Source organism: Gorilla gorilla, chromosome 6 (genome assembly GCF_029281585.2).
Source record: "Gorilla gorilla gorilla isolate KB3781 chromosome 6, NHGRI_mGorGor1-v2.1_pri, whole genome shotgun sequence".
In the NCBI taxonomy this organism is placed as follows: Eukaryota; Metazoa; Chordata; class Mammalia; order Primates; family Hominidae; genus Gorilla; species Gorilla gorilla.
Window position 1 is genome coordinate 154,332,978 of NC_073230.2, and position 20,005 is coordinate 154,352,982.

Consider the following 20,005-nt stretch of genomic DNA (forward strand, 5'->3'; position numbering starts at 1 on the left):
CATATGTAAGTAGCTTTTTATCATTTATGAATTCATTTCAGAATAACAACTAGAGTGTTATAATGTGTTTCTTACAGTAAAAATGTGCATTATATTTAAATAGGTTGTGAATCATGGCATAGACCTTCTGATATGTGTTTGTTTCAGTTTGTTTCCCAGATTTCTTACAATTTTGAAGAGGATTTTGTGGATGGGTTGGCGATCAGACTAAAATATTAACAAAGGAATTCTAGTTTTTCTATTAGGCAGTGGATCCATACATTTAAATGAACTAAGGCCTAACCCACTTTCTATGGGAAGGATGAGAAAAATGACCTTGTTTTTTATTGAAAAACCTACAACCAAAAGCAAACATACAAGCAAGACCCCAATTAATTTATCAGTAGCTTATTTTAGTGGAATTACTGGTACTAGGGTAGAGGTTAAAAGTACCAAATATTAGTCATATTCCTTTCATAGGTCAAGTAGCAAATAGATATATGTAATAATTTCTATACAATTTGAATATAAATTTGATAAAATAAAGCACCCAGTTTAGATAAAACTCTAAAACAAAACATCATTAACTTAAACCTCATTTCTTATAAAACTTTTAACCAAATGGATCCTGAAATTAAATGTAAAATTTTAAACTATATGAAGCCATTGGAAAAAACAAAATATGGGAAAATCTTTGGGACCTAGGGTTATGTAATGAAGTTTTAGAAGTAATACTAATTCTTTGAAGAAAAATTGATAAATTGCATATCATCCTGATTAAAAAAAAACACCTTTTGGTCTTTGAAAGACTGTAAAGAGGATGAAAAGAAAAGCCACAGAGTGGACAAGTCACAATACCAAATGCTGGTAAGGATGCATAGAAACTGGATCATTCATATATTGCTGGTGAAAATTCCAGCCACATTGTCAGCCCCTCTAGAAAACCATTAGGCAGATACTTATAAAACGAAATATCTACATAGCCAGGGCCAAGACTAAGGTCAGGTAAGTGAGGCTCTCACCTCTGGTAAATGATTTAAGGAAAGGTGCCAAACATCAGTAATTAAGATAAATGTCACTTTAATGCAATATTTTAAAAAATAAAAATTAATGCAAAAAAACCCACGATGAACAAACTTCAACATTTTAAATGAAGATAGGATTACGTGATCCAGCAAATACACTCCTGGAAATTATCCCGGAAAAATGAAAACATGTTCACACAAAACCTGTTCATGAATGTTCACAGCAGCTATGGTCCCAAACTGATATTATAACACAAATGTCCTTCAAAAAGATAAAGGGTTAAACATATTGTGGTACATCTACACAATGGAAACACTATGCAGTAATAAAAAAGGACAAACTGCCAATGCACATTACAAGTTGGATGAATTTCAAAGACATCATTTTGAGTGAAGAAAGCCAATCACGTGTTTGAAGGTTTTGTTTTGTTTTGTTTTGTTTTTAATAAAGAATACCCCTTCAATGATTAGAAGAGACCCAAGATGGAAATAAATATTTTATTAATTACAGGTTCTGGGAGTGAATGACATGCCTGAAGGTCACATGGAGGTTGGTCAATGAAAAAAGAGAGGGAGGGACCCACAGGCCGGTGCCTTTACTGGGGCCCAGGGCATGATCTCAATAGGTTTCCTGGGGGAAGCTTTAATTGATGGGTTTAAAGAAAGCAGGCACAACTTTTAGGAGGTCACCTGTGACTGAGAGGTGGTCACTGTGGCATATCTGCACAGTTCATATGGGGTATGAGGGTTAGCAGGGCCAGTCAAGTGAGTTGTAACTAGCTGTCTCATGGGAAGGTGGTCACCAGGAGGCAGTTGTATAAGACAAATATTTGGACCCCACCACACTGGGGACCTGGGGGAGGAGTAGAGCTGGAAACTGTCAAGGGTGACTAGGCCCTGCTTGTGGTTTGAGAAAGTTAAACCTACATTCACAATGGTGGCTGACACAACATAAAATTATATGAATTCACTATATAAAAAGTGACATAGAAGCCAAATTCTCAAGGTTACCCAAGAAAAGGAAGAAATTTAGTAACAAAAGAGATACCATGTTTTTCTTGCATATATTTGCAAGAATATATTAATTTGTTATTAAAAAATTACTAGTGTATTGGCCCCTCCTCTAGTTCTTAGCATGACAACAGAATCATATGGAGATGTTTTTCTTTCCTAAAGCATATTTACTATTAAAAATTGAATGCATTAGGCTATTTGAATACAAATTACTGAAATAAAATTAAGACATTGCTTTGAAAAATTTGTATGCTATGTGATTCCATTTATAGAAAATTCTTGAAATAAAATCATAGAGATCGGAGAGAAGTTCAGTAGTTGCTAGGGACAAGAGACGGTGGCTATAAAGGGGTAGCTCATGAGAGCTCCTTTGCAGGGATGGAACAGTGTAATATTTTTATTTTCATGGTGGTTACACAAGCACATATGTGTGATAAAATTGTATAGAACTATACACACTCACAAAGAGTGCATGTAAACTGGTGAAATGTGAATAAAGTCTGTCATTTAGTTATCGTCATTGACTCAATGACAATTTCTGGTTTTGACATAATACTATTAATTATACATGTTGTTAACATTAGGGGAAGCTGGGTGAAGATGAACAGGACTCTATTATTTTTGCAACTTTTAGTGAGTCAATAATTATTTCAAAATAAATAGTTAAAAAATAGAAGGATAGTTTCTTAATAAATGTATCTCGACTGGTTACATCATCAATGTGGAAGCACCCCTAAATAGTTCTGCCTAATGTGGATCCTATTTAGTAGACTTCAAAAAGAGCTGTTCTATTTTATAAATATACTTTGTATTGCTTCAGATGGTATGTTTCCTTCCATGGTGCTGCATGTTTTCAGAGCTCTTGTAAAGAACTCTTTCACCTCTGGGTGAATGCACTACATTAACCAAATTCGGAGTCAGAGAAAAGCTCTGCTCACAGCAGGCCTCAGCTGCTTTGCCTCACTGGAAGGAACTAAGGGTTGCGCCCATGAGAGTTGGATGCTTTGAGTCAGTGTAATGGTGAAGACTGAGTGATCAACACAGAAGAAAAGGAGATGATCCCACATCTGAAAGAGTAAACATGACCAATTACATTTAAAAAGATACTAAATTGCTTGCAAGATAGTGAAGATGTTTGAATTATAAATTGGCATAATTAAGACACACCGAAAGATTTAAAGAAAACTTTCATTATTTTAGTGTCTTTGTTAGATTATGAAGGCTACAGAGAAGCTCTTCTTTTTCTTATGCTTTAGTAGCATGTTAAAGGTACTTTCATTCACTGCTGTAGTCATTCATAATTTAGTTCATATTTTAACAACTGCGAGAAAGACATCTTCAGGTGAACTTGCATTGTCTTCAATATGAATTTTAGAAAGTAGTGTTAGCAGCATGAGAATTATACCCAAAATAAAATTTCTTAAAAAATGATAGAATAGGTTTATTAAAATAAGGCCAATTATAGCTCTTTGCATAGTTATAACAAAAGTAAATGTATTTTATGTATGATTGCATAAATTTCCCCAGGATTATAAAAGTTTTGCAAATGGCATCTCCTCACTCTAGTTTTCAGATGGTGGTAATTAGAGAAGATAATTATTTAGGAAATTTCTGTGTCATTATGAATAGAATTAGATAAACAAATCATGGTTTCCTTTTGGGAATAAAGATAGGAGAATTCTAAGGATAATTCTTCTACCATCAGAAATGGTACTATTACGTCCTGCCACAGTTTTTTAGCCTTCTCCAAAAATTGATCACCCTTCAATGGTTTGCTCAACATTTAATTAGTTAGATGAACTAAGAAACACATTATCTATCACTAAAAGTTTTATTCCTGTTCAAATAAGAAATTTTTTACTGTAAATTTTCTGAACAGCTTCTCAGGAGGAATTTTAAGATCGATCTATCTATCATCTATCAATCAATCAATCTATTTATCTACCTTATCTAATCACACACATTTGCAATCTTCATCTGCCCCTAGTACACCACCACTACACCATCCTTTCTGTTTCTTTATTTCTCAGGCTGTCAGCTGCTTGGAAATAACAATTTAAAAGGCAGTCATCTGGCCAGTGCATTCTGTATTACGTATGTTCGAGTGTGATTCCATTTATATTTGCCAGTTGTGCAAGATGTCATGTATGGAAAGCTTATTAACTGATATCCCATTTCCAGTATATTCCACTGATACAAATTTGCCTACTGGAAAGCTGCTAGTAAATTAATCCTTAATTTTGTCTTCTTTCTGCCCTTGGTTGTTTTTCTTTATTCTGTTTATACTATGAAATTGTTTATTGTGTAGGAAGTAGAGAGAATAAGAGCATGAAGAAGCTGTGTAGATGGCTGCATAGCTGGTTACTTGGCTGTACCAAAGTGATGTTATTTATAGGGACTCTGGAAGTTCAGAATTATACTATGCCAAGCTGCCAGCAAGCCTAATTCTCAAGAAACTCTAAGCAGTCTTGTCTAGCCAGTTACTAAGGATGCAGTTACTAGGAGAGGTGTAGAGCTGGAAACTGTCAAGGGTGACTGGGTCCGGTTTCTGGTGTAAGAAGGTTAAACCTATACTCACATGGGGACTGAGACAACATAAATCGTGTGATATGAAATGATTATATCACATCAGAACTATCACTTCATTCATAGTTCTTCCAGGGGAGACAAAAACCATTGCTTCCGAGCATTCCATCTTTCACTCTGGAATAAGCAAAATAATGACAGAGTAGAAAACTTACGTATTTAAATATATTATATCCAAACCCATTTCTTTTTCACTGAAGGTCCACCATTTCTAATGCTCAACCAAGCTTTTGATCAGAGCCTGAGGTCACCAGAACCCCTGGAATAGTATAATTATAAAAGGTTTAAGAAGTAACAGAGAGCTGGGCACAGTGGCTCACGCCTGTAATCCCGGCACTTTGGGAGGCCGAGGCAGGCAGATCACGAGGTCAGGAGATCAAGATCATCGTGGCTAACACGGTGAAACCCCATCTCTACTAAAAATACAAAAAATTAGCCAGGCGTGGTGGCAGACACCTGTAGTCCCAGCTACTCAGGAGGCTGAGGCCAGAGATTGGCATGAACCCGGGAGGCGGAGGTTGCAGTGAGCCGAGATTGCCCCACTGCACTCCAGTCTGGATGACAGAGAGAGACTCCATCTCAAAGAAGAAGAAAAAAAAAAAGTAACAGGGGTTGCTATCTGAATGTAACTGTTAATGATGGCAAGAAAGTAGTGCAGGGTGTAAAGAAAAGACTGCCCCAGGGATTATAATTTAGCCAACTGAGACTTTTAACTGCCTTATTACTATTTTAAGTGTTTAATGCCACTAAGTTTGAGTCACGTGTGGCTACTCTGAACACGAATTGACTATTTAACAAGCATCTCACTTGATAGATATATATGTAAAATTAGGCAAAGTGAAAAGAGCTAAGGAATGATTGTTCTAAGACTCTAACGGTAGAACATCTATAATGGTACTTCATTTTATTTTGTGTTGAAGGCATAGTGTGGATAAGAAAGAAGAAAAAGAAAATGTCTTCAAGACATCTTGGATGACTAAACCAATAGTGATGGTGGAAATTAAATATATATACTTACATATATTTTTGCGGGTTTAATGAATATTCGTCATTTATGAAATTAAAAGCAACTGACAGTTTCAGGTTTTAATAGTTTATCACATATTCTTTTGTCAGTATTCAAAACTTTTATCAATGTGTGTGAGTGTGCTTGTGTGTGTGTCTATGTGCCAGGCAGCTGTTAAGCAATTGCAAAATTTTTAGTGATCCCTAAAACATACTTTACATGAGAAAAATATTTTTCCTTTAGGGGAAGAAATACAATTAAAATCAATTTTATTCCTGCATTCTCCTTGGACTTATAATATTTTAGTTGTCTTCCTTTTTATTAAAAAACCTGAATTTTTATCAGCTGAAAAAAATTGGAGCATAGAAATATTTTATGCAATATTTGAATTGCTAATTAAGTGTGGGATTTATTTTAGGACTGTAGTTTCTGAATCAGTGGAAATAACAGCTGTGACTGTTCATGTGGCACATTTGAGACTCCATACTCTTAGGCAAAATGTGTAGAGTATAAAATAGACTATCTCTAATATGGGACACTGGAATTCATTATACATTTCTTTTTACACTGAGAAAAACTGACTGAGGTTCTTATCTGCTGTTAATGTTCATCACAAGACACTTCCCTCCCTGCCACCCCAGCTCTGCTATGTAGGGGAGTTTTATAAAAAGAGCAGTTGACTTCCTAAGTATTTTCTTCAACTTTAACCCTGTAGAAACTGATTTAAAACCTGAAAGCAATTCTACAGGAAAATATAAAATTGTTTGTAATGTGATCTGCATTTAAAAATGGTGAGTATTTTTCAGGAAATATCTAAAAAATTATAAGGCTGCCTTACATTTACATAAAACAGGCAGTAAATAGGACAAAGTAATGTAATCTGCAAAAGACATTCATTTGATTCTACTTTTACCACTATGTGTTCATGGGAATACCTTAAACTCTGTCTTAGTTTGGCCTTATCTGCAAAAATAGGAATAATAATAACTAAAATACAAAAGATTTTCTAAGGAATAAATAAGATGATGTGTCTGGAAGTGATTTTTAAAAGCTTTATTGTGATAGAAGTTACATACATAAAGTCCATCAGTTTTAAGTTCACAATTCAATGATTATTTATATATTTACATAATTGTGCAAACACCACCTCAATCTCATGTTTAATTAAACGATTTCTGCGGTTGTCACAATTGTCAGATGGCTCTCCATACCTCCTGGCCCTTGATGATTCGATCAAGCGACTAACCTAGGGACAGCCCTACATCAGCTGACCTTAGGATATGAACATTATCTGAGGAGGCCTCATATGAAAACACAGGTCCTTTAACAGCGCAGTTTACTCTGGCTGGTGACTGAGGAAGTAGTTTAGAGAGATTCCAAGTATGAGAGGGGCTTGACCTGGCTGATTTCTCCATTGCTGAAGTGGAGGGGCTCCTGGGGCAAGGGACAGGCAGTGGCTTCTATGAGCTGAGAGTGGTCCCTAGCCTGTGGCCAGAAAGAAAATGGAGACCTCAGTCCCTAAAATAAGAATTGAAGTTCAAGTACTTTTGTGGGGGAAGATGTGGGGTGTGCCAGCAGAGGATTGGAGGTTTAGTAGCCGCTAACAGGTGCTTTTTCAAATCTAGCTACCACGGGGGGTCCCTGGAACTTAGTTTCTTAGGGGCAACCTGAGGCCAGGGCAAAGTCAAGTCTTAGGACTCTCCCATCCAAGAGGAGAGAAGACTGGGGTACTGTTACACCAACTCCAGTAAGCCATTCATTGAGGACTGTACCCTGACAGTAGTAATAAGCTGGCACTTCTGGTGTCTCCTGCCCATAAGCAAAGTATTGTTCCAGGGCTTTGAAGAATGAAAACAAACAAACAAACAAACGGTATTTAGAGAGATGCCAGAATTGGCAGTGAGAAGTCAGAAGGGGTACATAAAGGTCTCAGGAATGATGAGATATTGACAGATTCTATTACAGGTGCATTATATTTTTTCCATTTTCAGTTTTTTTAAAAATGTAAGCTATGTCCTGTGGTTTTGAGACATTGTTATCTTTCTCCCACTGTAACTCCTCCTTCTGGTGAGGTGTTCCTGTTATGTTGTTTTGGGGCTTAGATCCAAGGAAGCCGTCTTTGGACATTTGACTAAGAGAAAATCTTGCCTGATTATCAGACATCTAGTGTATGTTTACTGGACTATTTTCCTGAATAATTGATTTTGTTTTCTGGTGTATTTGCTTGTATCTCTAACATTTGCATTGCTTTCCAATTATTCTTGCTTTATTTTTCTCAACATTGTAGGCTTCCTGGTTACTGGATGAATCTGGAATTCTTTGATTCTTTGATGTTAGTTAATACTAACCCATGGCTTGCCATGTTCTATTTTTTTCTCTTGATGCACTTTTCCCGCCTCTGATTAGTCTTGGATATATAACGAGTTTCACTTTACCCCCAGCCACTAGAGTAAATGGGTAGCAGGAGGGATCTTTGCTTATCAGGCTGGCAGTTCTGGTTTGAGGTGTGAAGCAGAATCTTCCCAATCATTTCCTTCCACACATATAACTAGTTGAGTTTCAGACTAGGGGAGCTTCACCGTAAGTATTTTATTTACTGTCAAAATAACGATTAAAATACCCCATTTGGTTTGCATACATATCATAGAGGAATATTTAAAAGAAATAAAAACAAATGATTCCACTGGAAATATGGTTTTTGTATAATAATCAAAATTCAAATTATGTGTCATTCTAAAGGTGAAAAACCTGTTGTCTTCAACAAATAGGGAGAGTTTGAAAACAGAGGTATGATAAATCACATTTATTGTAGCACTGTTTGCAATAGTGAACATAGTAAAAATTGGAAAATTTAAGCTAATATAGACATGGATAATTAAATTTTCTTAACAAACAGAAGATTTATTCATTACAACATGGTTCAATCTCTAAAAAATCATGTTTAAATGCAAAATGCATGTTGCACAATGAACATTTGCAAATTCCTCTTCTGGTTCTCAACTGTATCAGTGTGTTCTCTTGCTGCTATAGAGACATACCCGAGACTGAGTAATTTATAAAGGAAAGAGGTTTAATTGACTCACAGTTCCAAAGGGCTGGGGAGGTCTCAGGACACTTACAATCATGGCAGAAGGGGAAGCAAACATGTCCCTCTTCACAAGGCAGCAGGAGAGAGAAAAATGAGAGCCAAACAAAGGGGGAAGCCCCTTATAGAACCATCAGATCATTTGAAAACTCCCTCATTACCATGAGAATAGCATGGGGGAAACCATCCCTGTGATTCAGTTACCTCCCACTGGGTCCCTCCCACAACACGTGGGGATTATGAGAACTACAATTCAAGATGAAATTTGGGTGGGGACACAGTCAAACCCTATCATCAACCGTGCTCATTAAATTCTTGCTGCCACTTTTTGATTCTTTTCTTGAACTCATCACTCATGGCCTGTCTTAGCTCTGCATTTGCCGTTACCTCTCTCTAGGAGACTTCTCCACAGCTGCTGTGCTGTCTCTCTTCTGTACATTATTCAAATCTTTGTTCATCAGTCTAAATGTTTTAGCACATCCCACTCCAACACTCTTTATTTCCTTATCTCTCTCTCTATTTTTTTTTTTTTGAGACAGGTACTCTCTCTGTTGCCCAAGCTAGAGTGCAGTGGTGTGATAATAGCTCACTGCAGCCTCAAACTCTTGGTCTCAAGAGATCTCCCTGCCTCAGCCACCTGAGTAACTGAGACTACAGGCAAGTACCACCATGTCCAGCTAATTTTCTAATTTTTTATGGAGACAAGGTCTCACTACGTTGTCCAGGCTGCTGTCAAACTTCTGAGCTCAAATGATCCTCCCACCTTTACTTTCCAAAGTGCTTATCCTTTTTAAAAAGCAATTATCACTTCTTCATAGCATATTGTAAATTTATGTGTTTTGTTCCTCAACTATAATATAAGTCTAAAAAATACAAACTTTGTATCATTTTTCACTGTAAATTCAATTCCTGGATTATTGTTTAGCACACAGAAAGTGCCACAAACAAGGTTGTTTAACTAAATGAATGAGTATCTATATTTTAATGTCATTTATTAAAAAATTAAAAGATTATTTCCACATATGAATTCATATGTATGAATGACACAAGCTTCCATAAGAGACTGAAAAATAAAACTCCTCATCGCAAAGAATGAAAGAAATGACATAGGGAGGGGTACTCATGTGGTATTGACTCCCTAACTAATGTGCTTTCAGTTTAAAAAATCTGAAGTAGATTTGCCAGATGCCTGGATTGGCTAAAGCAGGGTGATAGGTACTCATGTGTTCATTTTATTAGTCTTTAGATTTTGGGGTGCTTGGAATAATTCAAAATTAAAGCAATTAAATAAAAGACTTCAAGAGAATCAGAGATTGGCTATGGTAAATTGCTGACTTTTTTTTTCCTCATCTTGCTTTAAATTAACCTTTTTATTGCCTTAGTGATGAAAGAGTACATTTAGTTTTGTGTGAAAGTGAGCTATAATGAAGATATGGGAATAAAAGAAAGGAAAGGGCTTACACAAAATTAAACTATTGACCTTAAAGCACCAGTAAAGTACATTTTCTGGCAACAGCATTTTCTGTTTTAAAGTGGAAATCACTACCTATATAGAGAAGTAAAACAGAAAAGAAAATGGAAGGTTTTACCCTTTCCCCCCGAAATTGGAAGAGGTATTTTGTAAATTCTGGTGATGATTAATTAGAAAAGGAATATAGTCAGTTTTATTAATTTTTAATTAAGACAGCAGGAAAATGTTACATTATGGTTATATAGTTACGTGTTGCTCAGATTTCATTCAGAAGTCTGTGAAAATTTAAACTAAACAAAATTTCTCCTGATTAAAATTCTATGTTTGCATTTCTTTGCTTTAAGCCTTGTGGAAAACTAACAAGAAAAAAAAAGTTTAGACAATGTTTCTTGGAAATCAGAGACTGAAGCAAAGTTAACATTCTCAGGCTTTAGTGGGGGCAATCCCAGGGCTCTATGTGTGAGGGAAGGAGGGAAAACAATTATAAGCAAATGTGATTTGGGATTTGGTGTATTACCAAGACAAACAGCCTTAGGAGTCACAGAACTAGTTGCTCAGTCATGTGGAATGTCCCCAGCAGAGGGCTCCTGGAACAGTTTGTCCGTGGTATGGAGGAAGGAAGAATTTATATGTCAGACATTTATATATTCTGACTTGCACCGGTCAAAATTTGCACAAAAAGTGTTAACTCCTTTGCACTCATTGGCTTTGCTGTCTGGTCCAGCGGGCAGCAATAGGCAAGCCAGAGTTTCTGGAATTCCAACTGGGTCCAACCTGGGCCCTGGACTCCTGATGCCTTTGCTGCAGCATGTGCGATGGCATCCTGTGGCAGTGCTGTCTTCATGACTAGGAGAGCTGAGATACTCTGAGGCATTAGATAATGAGGAGATGGTGAGGAGAAAGAGGATGGATGGTGATGGCCAGGGCTCTTTGAGCAGGAACGTGAAGCTGGGGGGACAGCTGGATATAAGAAAACCTACCAGGTCACAAAGACTGTGACCTGGATCGTAAAGAAGTTGAGAGACTTAACAAATGTTAATGGACAGAATTTACCTTAGCTTAAAACTTAAATATGTGGTAATTTCCCTGTGAAAGCAGACTGTTACTTTGTTTAATTGGGTTACCGCATAATGAAAAAAAAAAAACTAGGAGAGATATTAATCTTGTTGCTGAAACCAAACACTTTAAGCCAAAAAAAAAAAAAAATAGTTTGTCAAATGAATTTTTTAGTGAAGATTTGAATTAGGCTCGGGTTCCATTGTAACTAACCTAGTAGATGACAGTTTCCAGAAGGATTCTGGTAGGGCTCTTTGAAAGACTCATGCAAATTACACTTAATTTCTGCAGTGTGAGGTAAGGAAGCTTCTTTCTGAGGAAATGAATTTCTTTTTTTTTCTCACAAAGATCTAGAAATCCTTTCTGTACATCCTCTGGAACCACTTCTGGTGTTTCTTGAGAAAATATTCAGGACTACCTGCTAAGAGATATCATCCAAATGAACTGACTAAGCCAAAAACTTAAGCTCGGTATTGGCATTTTGTCATTGACAGGCTCCCTGAGATGATCTACTCTATATGTTTTTTTCTACAAAGCTTCAACTGCAATATTATATAATAGGGTTAGAATCACATTTTTCAGAATAATTGGAAGAATACCTAGAGAATTTTAAATACAGAAAGGCAAATGGCTGAGTGCATAGGCTTTGGGGTTCTAGTTCCACCTCACTGGCTGAGTGACTTTGTGCAAATTTCCTTCTCTCTTAGCATTTGAGGAGTAGGAAGAGAATTATATTTAACTCCGATTTATTGTGAAAATTAAATGAGATGATTTATATATAGTGACATACATAAGTCCTTGATATAAGTTGATTTTCTCTACTAAACAATTCTTTCCACAAATTCTTAGTGTCTTGGATTAATCTTGACCAGTTTTAATCTTTTATTTCATATTACTTTTCACAGAAGCATAGACTGCCATGATAGGGAGGGAGTTTTGTGTAAATTGGTTCATCCATTATTTTATTAAAACGTTTCCTAAATGTTTCCTATATTACATCATTACATTTTTGATAAGTGGTCATCTAGTCTCTGAATATTTCTTATGGCAATGAGCTCACTACCTTTTATTGCTGCCTATTGGGCAAGGTTTCTTTTATTCTACTAAGTACAATTGCTGTATGTCTCTAACGTGAATTATATTATATTATAATTTCATGGTCATAGTAGTTAACTACATTATATTTTAACTGACTTGTTCATGAGCAATTCCCACTGACGTTTGAAAAATAAATTTTTCTTGATGGCAATGATAAAGAGAAAGAAATGAAACTAATTCATATAGTAATTAGTTTTTGATTGTGTACCATTAGTATTTTCAAATTTTTAATGCCTGGAGTTGAGAATAAGGCTGCACGGTTGTATTATAAGTTCTAATTTGCAAATATCCTGCAAAATTTGGGAAATTATTCTTAGATCAATTCTATCACCAACAATAAAAACAGAACCTCCCATACTGAACCATAGTCACAAAAGAAACCTTTTTCTTCTGACCTGAAAAGTCCAGAATATATTGCTTTGATTGTTCCCATTCAGTATCTACAATAGGAAGATAAAATATCACCTTCCTCCAGGTATAAAATAGAATTAGGGAAAATAACTTGAAGGAATGCCTCTCTTAACATTATCACATTTTTCAGCTTGCATTACCCATTCACTATGGAAATGTGTGGTATATTTTTCTTCTAATAGAGGGTAAGCACTGACAGCCCATTGTACTGAAGGTTACGTTATTAATGATTGCTATGAGGGCTGGAGAGAAAGGAAAGGAATCTTGTACATATAAATGTAATAAACTTCCTGCTCTTTCAATCTTCAGCAGGTACAGAATTCTCTATCCGGAGGCCTGAAATGTGTAATTGATTCTGATAGGAATTAATTGCAAGAATAGCATACATGCAGAAAATGCTTCAACATTTCTAATGGTTTATCTCAAAGCCTTGCTTCTGATTATGTATCTTAAAAAAATACCACTCACAGGGGAAGAAAAAGAAAAGAACGGGCTGAATTCTGAAAGTAACTATAAGGTTTTCTAAGTATCCAGATTAACACAAAGAGAAATTGAAACATTATACTAATGATTGGACTGGTATTGTCAGTAATAAGCAGATCTGCCTATTTACAAATGACAGCCTCTAGCAGCATACTTTAAAGCATATGCATCTTATTTATTACAATTAGAGTAGATTGGGAGGATGATTATTGTGTGCATAATTATTTTCTTTTCTTATAAAGAATTAATTTAAAAGGCCCCTGATGTGATTTGGCTCTGTGTCACCACCCAAATCTCATCAAAAATTGTAATCCTGACGTGTTGAGGGAGGAACCTGGTGGCAGGTGATTGGATCATAGGGTGGTTCTCCCATGGTCTTCTCCTGATAGTGAGTGAGTTCTTGCAAGCATTGATGGTTTTAAAGTGTGGCCCTTCCTCTCTCTCTCTCTCTCTTTTTCCTCTCTCTCTCTCTCTCTCTCTCTCTCTCCCCTGCTACCATGTAGGAGACACGTTGCTTCCCCTTTGCCTTCTGCCATGATTGTGTTTCCTGTGGCCTCCCTAGCCATGCAGAACTTTGAGTCAGTTGAACCTTTTTTGTTTATAAATTACACAGTCTCAGGTAGTATCTTCATAGCAGCGTGAGAATACAACAGCCAAAATGTTATTGGGTAGCGTTTCCGATGCATGCATGAGGGCAACTCATGAATGATAATAGCCTTGTTTTCATCTCAGTATCTCCCTCTACTAGTCCTATGAAATCAAAGAAGTTTCTCAACTCGGAGTCACTCTATTATTTCTTTGTGAAATAAAGAGAGCCTGTGTGCTGCTTATATCCCTGGGCTTTTGAGATCAGATGACTTCACATATGTTAAAATGCTTTGGTGTTGAAAATAAACCTAGATGATGTTAAAAGGATTTTATGTAATTGAATGTTCGACTCAAAGCAGCTAGACTTTTGGAATTTTATCACCTGGAAGTATTATTAAAATTTAAATATTTTAAAATGAAATTTTCTACCAGATTAATATTATATTGCTATAACTAGACAAAATGAGTATTAATATAGCCTGAATATGTGTCCCCACCAAATCTCATGTTGAAATGTAATCTCCAATGTTGGAGGTAGGACCTGCTTGGGCCATAAGGCTGCTTGGTGCTGTCCTCATGACAGTGAGTGAGTTGTCATGAGGTCTGGTTGTTTAAATGTGTGGCACCTCCCCCCAGTTCCCTTTATTTCTCCTGCTTTTGTCATGTGATGTACCTGCTCCTACTTCACCTTCTGCCGTGAGTAAAAGGCCTCCCCAGAAGTTGAGAAGGTGCAATGACATTCTTATACAGCCTGCAGAATTATAAGCCAATTAAACTTCTTTTCTTTATAAATTACCCAGCCTAAGTATTTCTTTATATCAATTCTAGAATGGCCTAACGCAGAAAATTGGTACCAGATGGGGAGTCTTGCGACAAAGGTATCTGAAAATGTGGAAGTGACTTGGAACTGGGTAACAGACAGAGGTTGGTAGAGTTTGGAGGTCTCAGAAGAAGACAGAAAGATGAGAGGGAAATTTGGAATTTCTTAGAGACTGGTTAAATGGTTGTGACCAAAATGCTGATAGTGACATTGATAGTGACATAGATAGATTATGAGGTCTCAGATGGAAATGAGGAACTTAATGGGAACTAGAGCAAAGGTCACGCATGTTATGCCTTTGCAAATAACTTAGCTGCATTCTGTTCATGACCTAGGAATCTGTGGAAGTTTGGACTTCAGAGCGATGACCTAAGGCATCCAGTGGAAGAAATTTCTAAGTCACAAAGTGTTCAAGATATGGCCTGGCTGCTTCTAACAGCCTATACTCAGAGGCATGGGCAAAGAAATGGCTTAAAGTTGGAACTTATGCTTACACAGGAAGCAGAGCATAAAAGTTTGGAAAATCTTCAGCCTGGCCATATGGTAAAGAAAGAGATGCTTTTTCAGGAGAGGAGTTCTAGCAGGCTGCTAGATAAATTTGTATAAATAAAAAGCAGCCCAATCCTGATAGCCAAGACAATGGGAGAAGGCCTGAAAGTCATTTCGGAGATCTTTGAGGCAGCCCCTCCCATCACAGGCCCAGAGATCCAGGAGGACTGAATTGTTTTGGGGTCCAGGCCTGGGGCACCACTGTCCTGCACCATCCCAGGAGTTTTCTCCTTGCATCCTGGCAACTCTGGCTCCAGCCTCAGGCCAAAGGGGCCCATGTACAGCTTGGGCTGCTGCTTCAGAGCATACAAGCCATAAGCTACATGGTGTTATGCTTGTAGGTGCACAAAGTGAAGGAGTCTTGGCAGTTTCTGCCTAGATTTCAGAGGATGTATAAGAATGCCTGGGTGCCCAGGCAGAAACCTGCTGTAGGGGCAGAATCCTCACAGAAAACCTCTACTAAGGCATTGTGGAGGAAAAATGTGGGATTGAGGGCACTGCCTAGTAGAGCTGTCAGAAGGAGGTCAGCCCCCTCCAGTACCCAGAATAGTAGCTCTACTGGAAGCTTTCACTCTGTGCCTTGAAAAGCCACAAGGACTCAACAACCTGTGAGAGCAGCCATGGGTACTGAACCCTGCAGAGACACAGGAGCAAGAGCTGCCCAAGGTCTTGGGAAGCCACCCCTTGAATCAGTGAGCTCTAATGTGGGACATGAAGTTAAAGGAGATTATTTTGGAGCTTTAAGATTAAATGACTACCCTGATGGGTGTAGGACTTGCTTGGGTCCTGTTGCTCCTTTCTTTTAGCCGATTTCTCCGTTTTGGAATGGAAATGTTTACCCAATGCCTGTAATCCCATTGTATCTTGAAAATAAGTAACTTGTTTAATTTTATGGGCTCATAGGTTAAAGGAGCTCATCTCCAGATGAGACTTTGGTCTTTTGGGAGACTGTTGAGAAGGCATGATTGTATTTTGCAACGTGAGAAGGACATGAGATTTAGGGGGCCAGGGATGGAATGATATTGTTTGAATATGTATCCCCACCAATCTCATGTTGAATTGTAATCCCTATTGCCAGAGGTGGCACCGGGTGGGAGGTGTTTGGGTCATGAGGACAGATCCCTCATGGCTTGGTGTTGTCCTTGTGATAGAGAGTAAGTTTTTGTGAAATCTGGTTAAGTGTGTGGCACCCCCCACTCAACACCCTCTCTTTCTCCTGCTTTTGTTGTGTGATATGCCTATTCCTGCTTCACCTTCTCCCATGAATGAAAGCTCCCTAAGGCCTCCCCAGAGGCTGAGCAGATGCCAGCGCCATGCTTGCACAGCCTGCAGAACCACGAGCCAATTAAATCTCCTGTCTTTATAAATTACCCAGCCTCAGCTATTCCTTTATAGCAATGCTAGAATGGCCTAACACAATTATATCTCTAAGTACATAGCAAGTTATATATATTGAAGTATACCTACATTTTTAGGTTTCATTCATCTGTGACATTTAGTAACTTCTTTTACCACCCACTTTCCTATATGGTATCTTAAAACAATTTATTTTTATATTGAGTTTATTTAAAGTTACTGAAAAGTCTAGAAAAACTGCTTAATATATTGCAAATTGTTCAAGATATACATTACTTGCTTAATTTCTCCATCAATCTTATGAGATAAAATATGTTAATAATGTAGTTTATAGATTATGATACTGTGGCTATCTTTATTCTGGCCAAGAAAAGAAACAGTATATACTATTTGTTAAACACAAGATACACAGAATTTATATAAGATATGGAGAGATAAAATTTAATTTCTACTTTAAAGAAAGAATAAGATATTGTATATAATGTTTGATTTCTTCAGATAATATGTACTACATAATCATAAAAGTATTTGAAAAATAAATTAACATAAAGTATTGGAAAAGGAATTAAGATATCTAAATATGATTCAATAATGCTAAAACAACAATGGTAAAACAAGAGAATTTTCTGTACAACTGTATGTTGAGAATAAATAAATATGTGATAAATATATGCTGAGAGTATCTTTCAGATATTAAACATAGACAAAATAGTTCTGATTACAGCATTATGAGAAATAAAAAGGGTAGACATGAATATTCCAATGCAATAGCCTTAGTTTCGTTTTGAGCATTTCTGAAAGGAGAAAGTTCTGAAAGGAGAAAGGAGAAAGAATGAAACACTAATTAACTAATTTTAAGTAAATGAAGAGGATAAGACATAGAATAGATTATCTCCCTCGATCCCCTCTACCTTCATATTCCTATATTTCAGATAGGGGCAATGGTCATTAGTTTACAAGGAGGTAATGCAAAGACTAAAAATAAAGAACTTAAAAAAAGCCATAACCAGAAAATTGCTAGAAGATTTTTATTGGCAGGTGACTAGGCTTCTATAGTTTTCTTTACAATAAATTTGTGCAAACTTTCTTTCTGCATGCTTGAGGCCAAGAGTGAGAACAATCATCAAATATAGTAAACAGCTCTTACCTAAAAACATTTTCTATATGTGAAATGTGGATGATGGTGCTGCCTGTCAGAACTTGAATTTGTTTGTATCTTAAATTGGAAGACATTTTAATTTTTAGCCTTGAGTAAATATTAATATAACTTGGTAAGAATAGACTAGTTTTACAACAATAAAATAATTACAACAACTATATAACAGTTTCCAGTGGTAATTTATCTTTTTGTTACTATTTTTCTTTTCTTTTTTTTTTTTGCTAGCAAATAGAACTCAATTTCAGATTTCTTTTTCCTGCAATTTTTTCAAGTAACTCAAAGTTTTCTGATATTGTTCAACTAAAGGTAAACATTTTTGTATAATTTCAAAAAACTTTTTCTTTCCAGACACTCTATAAATGGGCTATATCCTCTTACAGTCCCAGGGCAAAATAAAGTATGGGAACTGCTTTGTTGAGTAACTCTGAGACCCATATAATCACTGCAGAAAACTCTTTAGCCAACCTAGTGTTCTGTCCCTTTAAGAGGACTGCAGAGAGAAGTTGGTTCAACTGGACAGCCAGCTGAAGTGGCAGAGTAGACCAGAAGCAAGGGAGGAATAGCAAGACAGGAAAATGGAAGAGGCAGAGAGAATCTCAAGGTCCAGCATTTTTATATGGTTTGCAAAGTGCTCAGCTTTGATGTCTTCAGTGGAATACCAAAACTATGCCCCAAATTTCTTTTGAAGTTTGGCTCGATAGTTTCACAATTTATTCTTTTGCTGTGCTGATTTCATGCCTCATCTCCTATGTTTTACCTGGACAAGTTTAGTAAAGCCTTATTTGTTTTATGAGACAGTTGATTATCACTACAGTAGTTCCTCCTTATCCATGGCTTCACTTTCTATAATTTCACTTACCCACAGTCAGCTGCAGTATAAAACTATTAAGTGGACAATCCTAGGAATAAAAAGTTCATGAATTTTAAATTGCACACTGCTTTGAGTAGTGAAACGAAATCTCCCACCTGAATCATTCTTTTGTTTGGTGTATCCACACTGAAGATGCTATTCACCCATTGGGCATCAACATTGTCTGTTCCTGACATCCACCCACCAACATCTTCATGGTTGGATAATTCAGGATCACCTAAAGCAGATGATGCTCCTTCTGACATGTCATCAGAAGGTCAATAGTAGCCTAACACTATGTCAACTCACTTCATCTCATTATGTAGGCAATGTATCATCTCATCACAAGAAGAAGGATGATTACAATACAATAAGATCTTTCCTCATCACAAGAAGAAGGGTGATTACAATACAATAAGATCTTTTGAGAACTCAGTCACATAACATTTATTACAGTATATTGTTATAATTGTTCTATTTTATTGTTAGTTTTTGTTGTTAGTCTGTTACTGTGCTTAACTTATAAGTTAAACTTTACCATAAGTATGTATGTATATAATGTTTGTATGTATTAAAAAAGCATAGTGTATATAGGATTCAATTGTATTCATGGTTTCAGCCACCCATTGTGGTTATTGGAACATATCCCCCAGATAAGTGGGGGGGACTACTGTATAATTTTATGTAATTGATTAATACTTTATTTATGTATTTATGTATGTGTTTATTAATTTATTTATTGTTACAGGGTCTCACTCTGTAGCCCAGCCCAGAGTACAGTGGCACAAATATAGTTCACTGCAGGCTTGAACTCCTGGGCTCAAGCAATCCTTTTGCTTCAGCCTCCCAAGTAGCTGAGACTACAGGCACAGACCGCCACACCCAGGTAAGTTTGTTGTTGTTGTTGTTTAAGAAATGAGCTCTCTCTATGATACCCAGGGTGGTCTTGAACTCCTGGCCTTAACAATCCTCCCACTTCAATCTCCCAAAGTTCTGGGATTAACAGATGTACGCTACCATGACTGGCCCAGTGGTATATTCTTAAATGTTAACTTTGTCCTGGTTTGGAAATTTAGTTCTTTACCTGACCCTGAAGCCCCAGCTTCATCTCTCTTCTCTTTCTGTTAACAGAGAATGAAACGAATTTGCAATTTAAGAACAATATGCTACCAGCTCTGAACTCAGCTATTATGCCTGTGGCAGGTTCAGATTTACTAAATTGAATACCACTTTAGGCCTAGCAATGTGCTATAAATGTATCCTGGTGATTTACCTCATAACTCACGCAACACAGTCTGGTGGTGAAGAGCTTGATTTCTGCACTCAGCTTGATCTGTGTGAATAGTAAGGAGTTCTTAAAATTTTTTATCCTAAAGTGCTTTACAATCCATAATCCTATGTTTGACCATTTACTCTCATCATCTCTTCACTCCTTTTTGCTTGATATTATTGAATTATAAAAATTACCT